We start from the raw sequence: 14,247 nt of genomic DNA, 5'->3' as shown, positions 1-14,247 counted from the left end.
AACTATGTATTTAACAAACTTCAAACTCACATTAATTTGATTTAACGGAGAATGTTGGTTTGCTGCAACTGAACTAGGCTTACAAAAGGAGCTTGGTCTGTTTTGCTACAGTTCAGATTCTTTTGGAGGTCAACAGTTACTTTGTGGCTCAGACATCACTTTGCTTTTCTCCATCTAAACTAAAGAAGGCCTTTATTCTTTCAGAGCCCTGCAGCAACTCTTGGCCTCTACTCCACACCATGTGACCTAGCAAGTCAGCCTGTGTTCTTTTGCATCAACTCACACTTAAAGTAGTACAACTTGGTGCTAGTGAATTTTATCATAAACACAAATGCAGTGTGAAAGTCTCAAGGCATTACTCAGAAAGTAATTAAACATACTACACAGAAAATTATCTTTTTTACCCACATTACCAGTAAAATGAAAATAGGCTTATAGACGTTGTTTCAGAGAACCAGCAAATTCCTTAAATTATTCCTATAGAGCACCAGGGGTACATGGCTCTAGTTTGAGAAACACCTTTCAGTATTTAGGTTCATAAGGCAAGTCTTTATATTCCCCCATCAGTCCAGCAGTTCTCTTTCTTCATGTCAGAAGACAATGAAAAAGCATGAATTTTGCTGTCAAACACACTTGGGTTCTAATTCCAGTTAAGTCAATTAATAGCTATGTTACCTTGGACAGCTCACTCAACCTCTCTGAGGCTGTTTTTTCATCTATACAATGGGGAAAAAAATACAATTTTTTTTTAGGATCACTGAGAAGATTTAATGAAATTACTTGTCAAGGAAGGTGCTAAATTGGGAACACAGTGATGTGTGTCCATAGACCCCTGTAGCAAATCTTCTAGTTCAAGAAATTGCACACTTGAATGGCTACTCTCAATATATTGCAACCGCATATAGCCTTAGGCCGTTAGTGTCGTGGGGTAAGGATTAAACAGAAAGTTTTGAGACTTGATTAAAGTTCCTGAGATTCACAGTAAGCAAAGTTGTTGCAGGGAAAGAGAGGGATCATCTGCATAAGCAGTTCCAGAACAGGGTTAACATACTGCACTCTGGAGAAGAAGAGGGTAGGCATCAGGCTAGCCTGTGGCTGATTCTGCAAACTCCTGGAAGCAGCTCTCCCAACGTATGACCAGGGACCAGGCAACGAAAGGGTTACTGAGAATCTGATCCATAACTGACATGGTTTGTCAAATGTTTTCCAGACAAGGAGAAAACTAAATGTGCTATTTTCTAGATGTTGATGTCCCCGTTTTTGCAGATGTTGCCATCCTACAGTGAAACTTCCACAGTTGAAGAAAGACCTCTGCAGTATGCTCCAGCAATAAGTGTCCAAAAGTTACCATGGACTCATTATGTAATGACATGCTGTGTTGAACCTGTTATGTAATGGTACCTTGAACTCATTATGTAATGGCCTGCACATGCGCCCTGACTGGGCCCAGTTGTTACACAGTCATAGCATATCCTCTGCACTCTGGTGTATAAAGTCTGCACCACACTAAGCCGAGGGGGACACTGCTTTGTGAGCTATCCCTGATGTTCTCCATTGCTTGTGTAAGCAATAAACCTTTTCTTCATCCACTTCAGCCTTGGTTGTGCTTTTCAGCTCCACACTCACCAAGAGATGAACCCATTGAGTTCCGTTACAAACACAGTGGTTGTTCTTCAGGAAACAATGGCTGAGCATGAGAGGGGGGCCTGAGGCAGTGGTGAGGTTAGAGCCCAAGCTTGGGTCAACCGCCAGACCAAAAGTGCCTTTCCTGTGGCAGTGGAGACATGCATCAACTGAATGTGTCTGACCACTCTGTGATAATCAAAACAACAGCGACACTGAGAGTGGCAGCAGCAGACCAGTATTTGAGGGAGCAGTCTGCCTCTGAGAAGGATCCAGGCACGTGGGTGGCCTGGATGCTCAGAACCACCACTGATTTTTAGAATAGCAGTGGACTGTGATGAGTTTGAAAGGATCCTACTTGGAGATTTTCTTTTAATGAGAGCAAATATAAAGTAGCTTGCAAAACTATTCACAGGAGAAGAGAGGGTGAATACAGCTTTATTAGAAGGTTAATTTTTCTGACTTCCAGTGTGATAATAGAGCAGGGAAATAACTTTAAAGTGATTTTTTTAAGATTCTACCTTTGTCTCTGAATTTCTTAAAAGACTAATCTTCTTTTTGGGACACGAGTGAACACAGTAGAGGCCTGGATTACAAGAGCATGCCTATTGCCCAAGCTGGGGCCAACCAATGGAGCTGAGGGCTGACACGTGAACCATGAACGAACGCTCCATTCCAGTCAGATTGAAATGCTGAGATACAAGAAGAGTCTTTCCCCATCATTCTCACTTGTACCCCATCTCCAGGGAAGAAATATTTAAGTCTTAACTGGAAACAGTACTGAGATGCTGGATAAAGCAGATTATCAGAAAGCCAGAACAAGACGATGCTCCATACCTATACGGAAGTTCTTGGAAGCCTGTAAAATAGTGTTTGAAAATATAGAGAGACGTCAAATAGTGTTAAATTTCTCATGACTTCCCAGAGAGCAGCGGAGAAAGCCTCAGCCTCACAGCATTTTAGAGGATTACCCAAATTCATAAGTTAAGTTGCTGACATACACAGGAAGAAGAAAAGAACTTTATGTATTGAGTTACAACCCAACAGACTTTTGAAACAAGGAGCATTTGAGCCTTGACCTGGTCCTGACGTTGGCAAGATTAGGCTCTGCTGGATCAAGCCCTCCAAAAGGAATTTAAGGAGAAACATCATTGAAGAAACTTGCATTCACCAGAGAATTAGTGGCCCATCCAAATAGTTACTTTTGGTGAAAACTATTCAGGAGGAACAACAAGGGGTGGCAATATCAGCTGTCCTTAGATAACAAATCAAAGACCAAAGTTGGATCTGGAGGCACTTGAGGTCAGATCCATGCCAGCGTGCTCCTAGGGGATGGGCAGAAATCGGTCCCCCCCTCAGATCAAAAGGTTCCACAGAGAATGCAGTAGTTTTCTATTGCTTACAATTTACCACAAAATTAGTGGCTTAAAACAACACACATTTGCAACTATGACATGCAACTATCTACTGGGGCTTTGGGGAAAAAAAGGAGGAGGAGTGGCAATAGATGTTAGCTCAGAGCCGGTCTTCCTCAGCAAAAAGAGGAGGATTGGCATGGATGTTAGCTCAGGGCTGATCTTCCTCACAAAAAAAAAAACAAAAACACATTTATTATCTCATAATTGCTGTAGGTCAAGAGCCTGTGCAGAGCTTATCTGGGTCCTCTTGTGCAGGATCTCACAAGGCTGAAAACACGGTATCAGCTGGGCTGCATTCTCATCTGGAGTCTCAACATGGGAAGAATATGCTTCCAAACCCCCTCAGATTGTTGGTAGAATTCATCTCGTGGCTGCAGGTCTGAGGCCCCTGTTTTCTTGTTGGCTGTTATCCAGAGGCAAGACCCAGATCCTAAAAACCACCTGCAGTTCCTTGCCAGGTGATCCCTGTAGGCAGCTCAAACATAGTAGTCTGCTTCTTCAAAACTGACTGGAGAATCTCTCTCCCCTATAATGTAATATTAGCACAGGAGTGATTGTCCCATAACTTTTGCCCTATTCTGTTGGCTAGAAGTAAGTCACAGGTTCCATCCCCACTCAAGGGGAAGGAATTATACAAAGGGTATGACTCATTGGGGGTCACCTTACGGTGTGTCCACCATACATGAATATAATTCATTGTATGTATATGTACACGTGCACATAGGCATGTGTTATGTTTATGGGAAAGGTAGATCACCACCTTAGTCTGTGTTCCCCCAGACTCAGACACTGAGACAGGATTCACACAGAATTGGGAGATGATCCTGGGAAACCTGCAGGAGAGTCTGTTAATACCTTACAAACTGTGGGCAACTTGAGCTTTAATCCCTCTGGTGAACTCTAGAAGCCCGCCTACTACAAGTGCCTCAGAGTCATCACCATCACCATCAGAGTGAGGGGCAAGGGAGTTGAAGTATTTATACACCAACAGCAGGCACTGAAAATGGTGAGGCCTGAGAGGCTATGGGCAACTTTACAATCCCAAATGTTACAGCATGATCAGTAGATTCCCACCCCTGGTACTTAGCATCTAACTTACCTAAGAAAAGGAAAGCAGGGAGGAGAAAGAAGATGAAGAAATATGTTTGAATTAAGTTAGTGGAATACCAGGTCTCTTCTTCTAATCCATCCCTTAGGGAGAGAATTTGTGAATCCAAAATTGTAAATATTTGCAAATCCTTTTCCCAGGTGAAAACTTAATGGGACGGAGAACCTTTTATTTATAAGAACTGTGGAAGAACTAGTGAAGGCCAGAAGGCCAGGTAAGGCCATTCTCTGAGAGAGAAGCAGATAGAACAGATGACTACACCTTCCAGGTTGCTGTGCAAAACAGGGAAGGGCACATGTTTGGAGCGGGAGCTGAAAAGATTCCTGACACAAGGGGTGCAGCAAGGACGTGGCTGAGAGCTGAGAGAGGAAGGACCCCTCATTGGCCAGGCAGCCAAGAAGGCTTTGGGAAGAGCAGGAATGTCTAATAAGATTTCTTTAACTTTTTATTGAGGTATGTAATATACACAAAAAAATGGGTTCATGTCAAAAGTGCACACCTCAAAGAATTTTCACAGACAGAACACACCCATGCAACCACCACCCTGATCAAGAAACAGAGCGTGACCAGTGCCCTAGAAGCTGCCCTTCCAGTCATGGCTCCTCCCCTCAGGGTAACCATGAGCCTGACCTGGAACAGCATGGATTAGTTGTGCCTGTTTTATACTTTAAATGGAATCATACAATCTGTACTCATTTTGTGTGGCTTCCTTCACTCAACATTGTGTCTGTGAGGTCGCTCATGTTGTTGCATAGCTGTAGATCATTCATTCTCATGCTATGTAGTATTCCGGTCTGCAAATATACCACACTTTATTTGTCCATTCTACTGATGATGGGCGTTAGGGTACTAGTTTCTTAATAGGATTTTAGTTCATTTGTTTGTGGTATATAATATAACCTTCTTCTCTGTCTCAACACAAAATCTTTAATCAATGTTGTGTGATATGAGGGGATTCACCAGGTGAATGCCAGGTCCAATGTCAGGGATAGTGTGGGGTGGAACAGAAGCCACAGGCAAACCAGCCACATTAAGCTGATTTTTTTTTTAATATCTTGAATTACTCGTTTAGAATTTATTCAACAAGAGAGCATCAAATCACCTAGTATGGCTGACTGGAACCAGGCAGATCTAGAGAAAGGCCTCTAGTGGAAATCTGTTGTTTTCTTTTCTTTGCTTCTCTTCTTCAGAAATTCCATATTTGTTTGGAGCTGCCAATGATAAAATTCCACTCACTTATCAAGGGAATGGACACGTGGCCTAATATAGACCAATTAATGTTTCTCTCTCTGGACTTTAAGTCTTGAGAATCAAAACTGGTTTGAAGTGAGTTATCTAATGGACACTCTAAATTGATAATTCATGAATTCGTGCTACTGCAATTCCTAAAGGTCCCCATTCCTATCCTTCCCAAGACCACAAAGAACCCTTCTTTCTAGTCTGCTTAGGGTTCTTTTCTTTGCCACCAAGAAACCTGAACTCTTAAAGCTCCTCTGACCAAAAATCTCTCCCCTATATGCCTCCCTCAATTTTTTGAAATTCCCATACTGGTGATTCCTTGAGGGTCAAATAGTGAGAACAGATGCAATACTACAGCTGTCGTATGGTAGTATTGGGGAGGGACTCTCTATTAAACTAAAATTAATTACAGAAGCATTAGTTGTGATAGATTTATCTCGTTTAGAGCCATGGAAGAATAGAATATATAATGGACAATGTTTGGTTAGAATGAGGCAGTCTGGCACATGACACCCCTCCAGGTGACAATCTCTGGGCAACTAAGAGAAAGACACAAGAGTGTAGGAAGTTGTTGGCTGAGAGGAAGGAGGTCGTTGAAGACAACTGTTGTCAACATCACCAGTTGGGTCAGTTTAACTCATTGTAGGTGGTCAGGAGTGTGGCCTCCTACCCAGAACAGATGGCACAGGAAGAGTGTTTTCTGGTTTCGTTCTGTTTTATTTCCCTCAGCGATTCTACTGTGCAGCTGGTTTGGGAACCATGACGTTAAATGACTTCTTATAATAACTTTATATAGGATTGTACCTTGATACTTTTCTGTTGCTGATTTTTATGTGACATTAGCTTTCCTGAACTTTTAGAAGATAGTGTGATTCAGAGTGGCATTTCTAACTTTTCAGAGCTCTCTCTTCCTTTGTTTTCATGCAGCGTTCTGAAATAGGGCAGCTTGCTCTCTGAGATTTCCTGGCTCTGTTCCATTCCCCAATTTTCATCTCAACCTTCTCTTTCCTTCATTGCTGTTGTCCTTGTCCTACTCAATTGTGACTCCACTCCCAGTTGTTTCTATTCAGTGTGTGACCGGTCCTGGAAAAGAGCCCTTGTTCTTCCCAGAATTCACAGCTGGCTGCCACCTTGCAAGAGTCGATTGTACACCTCTCTTCCCTGCTTCGTATTAATGTTGGTAGCTTGTAGTCAGCCACGATGGGAGTATTTGTACCAGGAAATCAACAAACACTACAAATTGGGGTTTTAAACAGTTACCAGCATACCACTGGCTATGCTGCTTCAGCCCTTGAAATCTTATGGGGAAGCTGGAAATTGGAGCCTGCACTCACCAGCATTGGGGTGGGCAAAACTACTCCTGTTTTGAGCTACTGCTTCCAAATTGGTCTGTTGCTTTCCAGCAGTTTCTCATTGACTCTTTGGGGATTCTCTTATTCTCAGATTCCTCGGACGTGCCATTGCTGCTCTCTGCTTTCTCCCTCACAGATGCCACCCCAGGTTATATGACTATTGTTTTACCGTCATCTACTTGTTTTTGGAGAGTCATAGGGACACACTGTCACTTAGTCTTATGGCAAATTTTCATGAGATTTTGGTTTTCCTCTCTCTGTTTTTATGTGACGATTCAGAGATTCAAAAACTCTGCCACTACTATCCTCCCAGAGTCTACAAGTTGGATGACTTCTAAGGTACCTCCTAGTTCTGAAATTGTCTGGATGCAAATCGCAGAAAACTCTTTTGTAAAACGGTGCATTGGACCTACAGCTGTCGCTGTAGCCTCCCATGAGACCGCCAAAGGCCTCCTGGGGCCAAGGGCCAGAGTGCTGCTAGCCAATCTCAAAAAAGCTTTTAGAAAAGATCCTTCCTCTTAGGTACCAGCCTTCTGGGGTCCTGCAGGTTCCATCTCCAAGCTTGACAACCTTTTGCCTGCTTCACACAGCCTGTACAATTCCCCCAGCTTTCTGGTCACTGGTTACCTCAGCAGATGTCAAAGTGATAAAAAACAAAACAAATAATATGAAACAAAACAGGTTTTGCAACATTTATCTCCTCATGGACAGCTACTTTTTGGGAACTACCTCCTCTAGAAAAGAAGGTTCCAGGACTCACGGTCAGGAAGTTTCTTCTCAGACTTAACGTCAGTTCCTCATTTTGCAAATAACATAATTTTCCACAGGACTGGACTGGACAGAGGAGTAAAGATACCCTGAACATTGTGGAAAGGTGTATGAAATAAAACTTTTAAATGATAATATTAATTACTATATTAGTGAGGGTTCTCCAGAGAAACAGAACCAATAGGAGAGAGAGAGAGAGATTTATCATAAGGAATTGGCTCATGTGATTACGGAGGCTGACAAGTCCCAAGCCTGCAACAGGTTGCAACAAGTTGCAACAAACTGGACACCCAGGAGAGCTGATGATGCAGTTCCAATCAGAAGGCAGGCAGGCTTAAGACCCAGGAAGAGCTGATGTTCAAGTCTGAAGGCAGGGAAAAAACAACGTCCTGGCTTGAAGATAGTCAGGCAAGAGGAATTTCCTCTTCTTCAGGGAAGGGTCAGCCCTTTTGTTCTATTGAAGCCTTCAACCAACTGGATGAGGTCTATCCACATTAGGAAGACCAATCTGCTTTACTCAGTCTATCAATTTAAATGTTAAACTCATTCACAAATACCCTCACAGAAACACCCAGAATAATATTTGGCCAAATATCTGGGCATCCTGTGGCCCAGTCAAGTGACATATAAAATTAACCACCACAATTACTAAGACTTATCGAGTACTTTCCAAGTATCAATTGCTTACAAATTATCTGATTTAATCCTCACAACAAGCCTTAAAATATTTAAAATTATTCTTCTAATTTTACAGATGGGGAAATTAAAGGTTGGGAGGTTAAACCAATTGACTGAGGTCTCATGGCAAGTAAATAGCACACTTGGATTCAAATCCAGGATTTTGTATCCTCCCTTCCTTTTTCCTTTCCTTCCTTCCCCATTTCTTTTATTCCTTTCCTTTTTCTTTGTTTTCTTTCTTTCTTCCATCACAAATTATTGCCTAAAGAAATCAGCAAATCTTACTTCATATAAGGAAATAACTCTTTGTATAGTAATTTCTACATAGCAGGCATTTGATTTGTATCTGTTGACTCAATAAATGATGAAGAAAGTTTCTGATATGGTGAGAAGTGAGAGAGTTTCTAATCATCCTCCCAGTCCATATTGTGCCTGCAGAAGGACAAGAGGCGTGAGGGAGATGGTACTGTTTGAAGAGTTGTCACATAGAGTCTAAAACTCATAAATTGGGACTAGGGGTTACTAAGGAATATGTTTCTGTCAAGAATAGTCAATTATAGAAGTCAATGAGAAAGACCAGCCTGAGCTGCAGTGGATAGTCTGGAAAGTGTCCAGTGGGGGTGAGTCAGGCTAGGATAGGTGACCTTGCATAGATGAGAGATATGAGGAGAAGATTTCTTTGGGGAGTACACCATGAACAACATAGTATTGTATACACAGAAAGTAAAGAAAAAGAGTGACTTTTAAATTAGAATAAAAGAAAACTCGTATTGGGTTGGGGATATTTGAAGCAAAGTCACTCGTCCACTATTATCTGTAGGTGTTTAGAGTTTTCTCTGTTGATGTAATATTCTTTCCCCTGGAACATATCTGTTCGGAAACCATCCATAAGGATTCATATGACTGTGTTAACCATGGTTGTGATGGAATCATGGTATGTTTTCTGTTTGTTTATTTGCATTCTTCTGAATTGAGTTTTGTCTTCATATTAAGAAGAGAACCATCAAGGAAACTTACTGTGTGGGAAAAAATTTACATTTGTTATCCAGATGTTTTTACTAAGAATTCTAGATATTCAACAATAATTTGCAGGCACCAGAGTTTTAACAGGAGTAGGAGTCCAAAGTCTTTGGCATCACCACTTGAGCAAAGCATTTCACTTTTCTGAGCCTGTTTACTCTGTCACATGGCTTTAATACCTGACTTTCCCTCTAGATCCTGCCTCCCCATAACCAAACATGAACAGCTTTCAAAAGGAAGGGAAAAAAGTTTCAATGGGCAACAAGAGGAAATTTATTCTGCCTTCTCATCCTGACCTTGCAGGTCAGCCAAAAGCCAGACTAACCCAACACACTGTACAGAGAAAATCCTTTATCTCATCAAGTTACAATCAAAGATGACCTGCAGGCATAGTGATGGTGGCTTGATGTCCTAGATTTTGGAGCCAGCAAAGTTACAGGCTGTCAAGTTCCTTCCTTAAACAACCAAATGATTCCTCTTATTATCTCACGAAACATTGGCAAATTCACACAGCAGACTCTCCTTTGATTTCTCAAGGTCCAGCCAGCACGTATCAGATGAGAGGCACAGCTTCTCTAGCAAGAGGAAATATGGTAGCAGGCAGTGAGAGGAAGCGTCAGATGAAGGCCAGGGCTTTCTACAGGCCAGGTCCTCTTCAGCCTGTGGATATTGGTTCATTTTCTCATCCCCTCCCCAACACAGAAGGATAATAAGAGCGTTCATTTATTGAACACTTACCGTGTTCATGGCATGCGTTCAGCACCGCTTAGCCATCACTACAACTGGATGATACAGGATCTATTATTCTCCACACTTAACTAGTGAAAAAACTGATTCTAAGAAATTTTAAGTGATTATTCCAGTTCATCCAGGTAGGATAGGGCAACGTTAGGATTCAAATCCAAATCTGCCTGACTCTCAAGTCCATGTTAACACCACTGGACTATAAGATCATGTAGCTATGGATATGAAATTTGTGTTTTTGTCATTACTTATTCTTATTCTTCCACTCCCAGCTCTCTCTCCCATCCCACCCTGATGACTATTCCTCTTTGTATTTGTGTTTGTAAAATATGTTTTGTCATTTTGTGAGTATTCAGTTTAAACTGACATAAATGTTACTTCGCATTACTTCAGCATTGCCTTTAAGATGTAATCACGTTGCTATGTGTGCATTTCATCTGCTGTTGCTAACCATTTCATAGCACTCCATGTTGGACCTCCAACCACATTTTATAAATTTCTCTCCAGTGACAGACACCCAAATTACCTCCAACTCCCTGTTTGAGTTCAGTTTTATTTTTCTCCACAGAGTACATCATCTATTCCATAATCTATCCTCTCCCAATTGATTTCCCTCTCCCAATTGATTTGTGATACAATATGTATCATAAAAATGTTCATGTAGACACGAGTCTGCTGCTAAGCACTCTATTTTACCCAGTGGTTGGTCTATTCTTGCACCAAAACCACACTTTTTATTACTAGGGATTTGTACTACTGGTAGAAGTCTCCCTCATTATTCTTACTTTTCAAGGTTAACTTGGTTAAATCTTGATTTTTATTTTTCTTATTTTAGAAAAATATGTCAAGTTCCTCAGAAAAATCCAGCTGGAATTTTTATTGGGTTGCATTGAATTTGTAGATTAATTTGGAAAGAATAAATATCTTTATAATATTAAATTGTGCCATCCAAGAGCATAGAATGTTTCTCTAATTTTTTTAAATCATCTTCTATGTTATTTATTCAAGTTTTAAATTTTTTCTATACAGGTCTTGTATAGTCTTGGTTAAATTAATTGCTAAATACCATATAGTTTTTGTTGCTATTGTTAATTAGATGCTTTTTTTCATCATAGTTCCTAGTTGGTCAATGCTAATGTAGAGAAACCCTATTGATTTTTTAAACTGATGTTATCTCTGACAACTTTGTTGAATCCTTTCTTTAGTTCAAATATTTTATTGCTTTTAGTGAGTTTTCCAGGAAACTAAACGTATCATTTGCAAATAGTTTTATATCTTCTCTTCAATCCTTTCAACTATTATTTCTTTCTCCTTTTTAATAGCATTAGTGAGAATCTCTAGTACAGTGTGGTAAACAATAGAGGTCAGCCTTGTCTTATTCCTGATCTTAAATTAATGTTTCTCCTTTAAGTATATATAGGTTTTTGAAATATAACATTTAACAAGTTTTTAAAAGTTCTTTTCTAGTTCTAGTTTTCTGACTTTTCATCAAAGATAAAAGGTGAATTTTGTCAGATAGTCTTCCTACAAAAAGACTTTTCTTTTGTCTGTAGCTGAAGATGGTACTTAAAATGGTGTCTTGGGCCATTCTGGGGAGTTTTACTCAGTTTTCCTGGGTATCCTCCATGTATACAGGAGGTGTACATGTTATTAAACTTGTTTGTTTCTCTCTTGTTAATCTGTCTTTTATCGCAGAGGGGTCTCAGACAAGAACCTAGAGGGGTAAAGGGAAAATCACTTTTCCCTCCCTACAGTTTCTTACTGGCCAGCCCTGGTGGTATAGTGGTTCAGATTCGGCGCTCTCACTGCCAAGGCCGGGGTTCACTTCCTGGTCAGGGAACCACACCACCGTCTGTCAGCTGTCATACTGCAATGGCTGCGTGTAGCTGTGATGCTGAAAGCTATGCTGAAAGGTATTTAAAATACCAACCATGGTGGACAGGTTTCAGCGGAGCTTCCAGACTAAGACAGACTAGGAAGAAGGACCTGGTCACCCACTTCTGAAAAATTGGCCATGAAAACCCTATGAATAGCAGCAGAGCATTGTCTTATATAATGCTTGGAAGGAGAGAGGACGGTGCAAAAAGACCTGGCAGGGTTCCGCTCTGCTGTACACAGGATCGCCAGGAGTCAGAATCCACTGGAGGGCGCTAACAACAAAAGTTTCTTACTAGCGCCTTATAGTACAAAACCTTCCTTTCCCTGATTAAGCACTGTAAAATGTGAAACAAAACAGAGTCATTTATGTCTAAGGGCTTTAAAATAGAGCCGGGAAGCCATTAAGGAAACGGGTCTCATGTACATCCACATGGCGCAGAACATGAACTTTGCAGCTCCTCACAGCGACTGACCAGACTTTTGCCTCCCTCTAGCTAGCCTTGGCAATCAACTACATTTAGCCAAGATGAGCTTTCTGCTGCCAACCCCAATTAACATTCTTTGTAATATAAACCTTCCTTCTTTGCCTTTAAATAAAGCCCCTGATTTTTACCCCCAAGGGGGGACAATGTTTGGGTTTCTACCTGAATCTGTGCTCCCCAAATTGAAATTCTTTGATCCCAAAATAAATGCCTCTCTGCCTCTCATTTTGGCTCTTTATTTTTAGGTTAACAGCACGCAGGATGATTATTTTAAATTCTTGGTCTGTCTGTTTCAAAAATTCTGTTCCAGATGGTATGTATTTTTCGGTGTGCTGTCTTCCTTTTATATTCCTCAGTATCTTATTTCGTTGTGCGAGTTCATGTCCCCTGGGGGTAATGGCTACTCTCTGGTGCTGTGTGTTGGGGAAGGACTGAAGGCCTGGCCCAGTCTGTGTTCCTCCAGTCATATTTCAGGTGAGGGGCGGGGATAAGCCCACAGCGGCAAGCCCAGACGTCACAGAACCACTGATGACCATCCCTGTTTGCTGCCACTTCACCAGGAGACATCTGTGACCAAGGTTTCCCATTTAAATAATGGCACTGGGAAAATGCATTGCTAAACCACCAGTTTGGGGGTTTGAGAAAGGAGGTTTGTTAGAGTGATTGTCAGAGTGTGATTGGTCAATCTGCAACTCTTTTCATGAACTGGGCACCAGAGTAGGGCTTCTACAATCCCACTGCCCCTCTTGGGGCATTTTAATTTATGTTATGAGTGGTTAATAATGGATTGTCCACTCACTTTTTTGACTTTCCACAATGCCAGAATTTATTATCTTGTGACAAGTGACTGTGGTCCGGGAACAGCGGTAACAACCCCACGTCCCTTTATAGAGACTCAATCAAACATCACACATTAATGATATCATAAGAGTATCATAAGAACATATTAATTAACACCAAACACAGCATTCAATATGCAAGGGGTTATGAACCAAAGTCCACAAAGTCCTTGGCACGGTCCAACGAGTTGGAATGGGAAATCGAGCCAGCCAAAGAGGACTGCGAGAGGCCGGGGAATCAGGCCGGGGAATCAACACGCAAGGCTACCAGCAGCGTGTTGTCCTCTCTCAGGAATGGCTCACTGGCGTCAGTGTTCCGTCGTCTCTTCCCTCTATGCTGCTTCCATGTCTTATCCAGGTCTGCAGTTGTGCTGTCTGGTTCTCTCTGGGTGTGTCTTTGGTTTTTGTGGTGTTGGGTGTTCCAGGGGTGTTCCTTTAAGGCATTGTCAGTTACGCCCATAACTGTTTTCTCGTGCCAAGTTCTTAGCATGACTTCTTCCATTTTGTATGCTCTCTACAGCCCCTCCAGCCATCCTCCACCCCAGGCTCCAGCCCCCTTTCAACATCATCCCTGCTTTGGCCCCCACCCCCCACTCCCTACACCTCCACGTCCCCATCCAGGGCATCCTTCAGACTCCCCAGGGATTTCTCACGGTTTTATTTTTTTTCAATTGTTCTTCAAATTCATGCTTAGTTCATTTTTTTAGTGCTTTCCAGGTTGATTTGGGAAGAAGCATTCAACAGCCTATGACAGTTTGCCATGTTGCCAAGTAGAAAAAGTTTGGACATGATTAAATTCTATGCAGATATAAATTATACTTATTAATACAAATACTTGATAACTGTCCATTAACAAAATTCTGAGAGCTCAAAAAAAAGAAAAGGAAATTACTAATGCAAATTGGTTATTTGGTGACATATTATTTGTTATCTGCATAAAATGACTGTGAGAACGTAATTTTTGTGTGTGTGTGTGTGTGTGTGAGGAAGATCAGCCCTGAGCTAACATCCATGCCAATCCTCCTCTTTTTGCTGAGGAAGACTGGCCCTGGGTTAACATCTGTGCTCATCTTCCTCCACTTTATATGGGACGCCGCC

This window comes from Diceros bicornis, chromosome 4 (genome assembly GCF_020826845.1).
Source record: "Diceros bicornis minor isolate mBicDic1 chromosome 4, mDicBic1.mat.cur, whole genome shotgun sequence".
NCBI classification, from domain to species: domain Eukaryota; kingdom Metazoa; phylum Chordata; class Mammalia; order Perissodactyla; family Rhinocerotidae; genus Diceros; species Diceros bicornis.
This window is presented reverse-complemented; position numbering follows the sequence as displayed.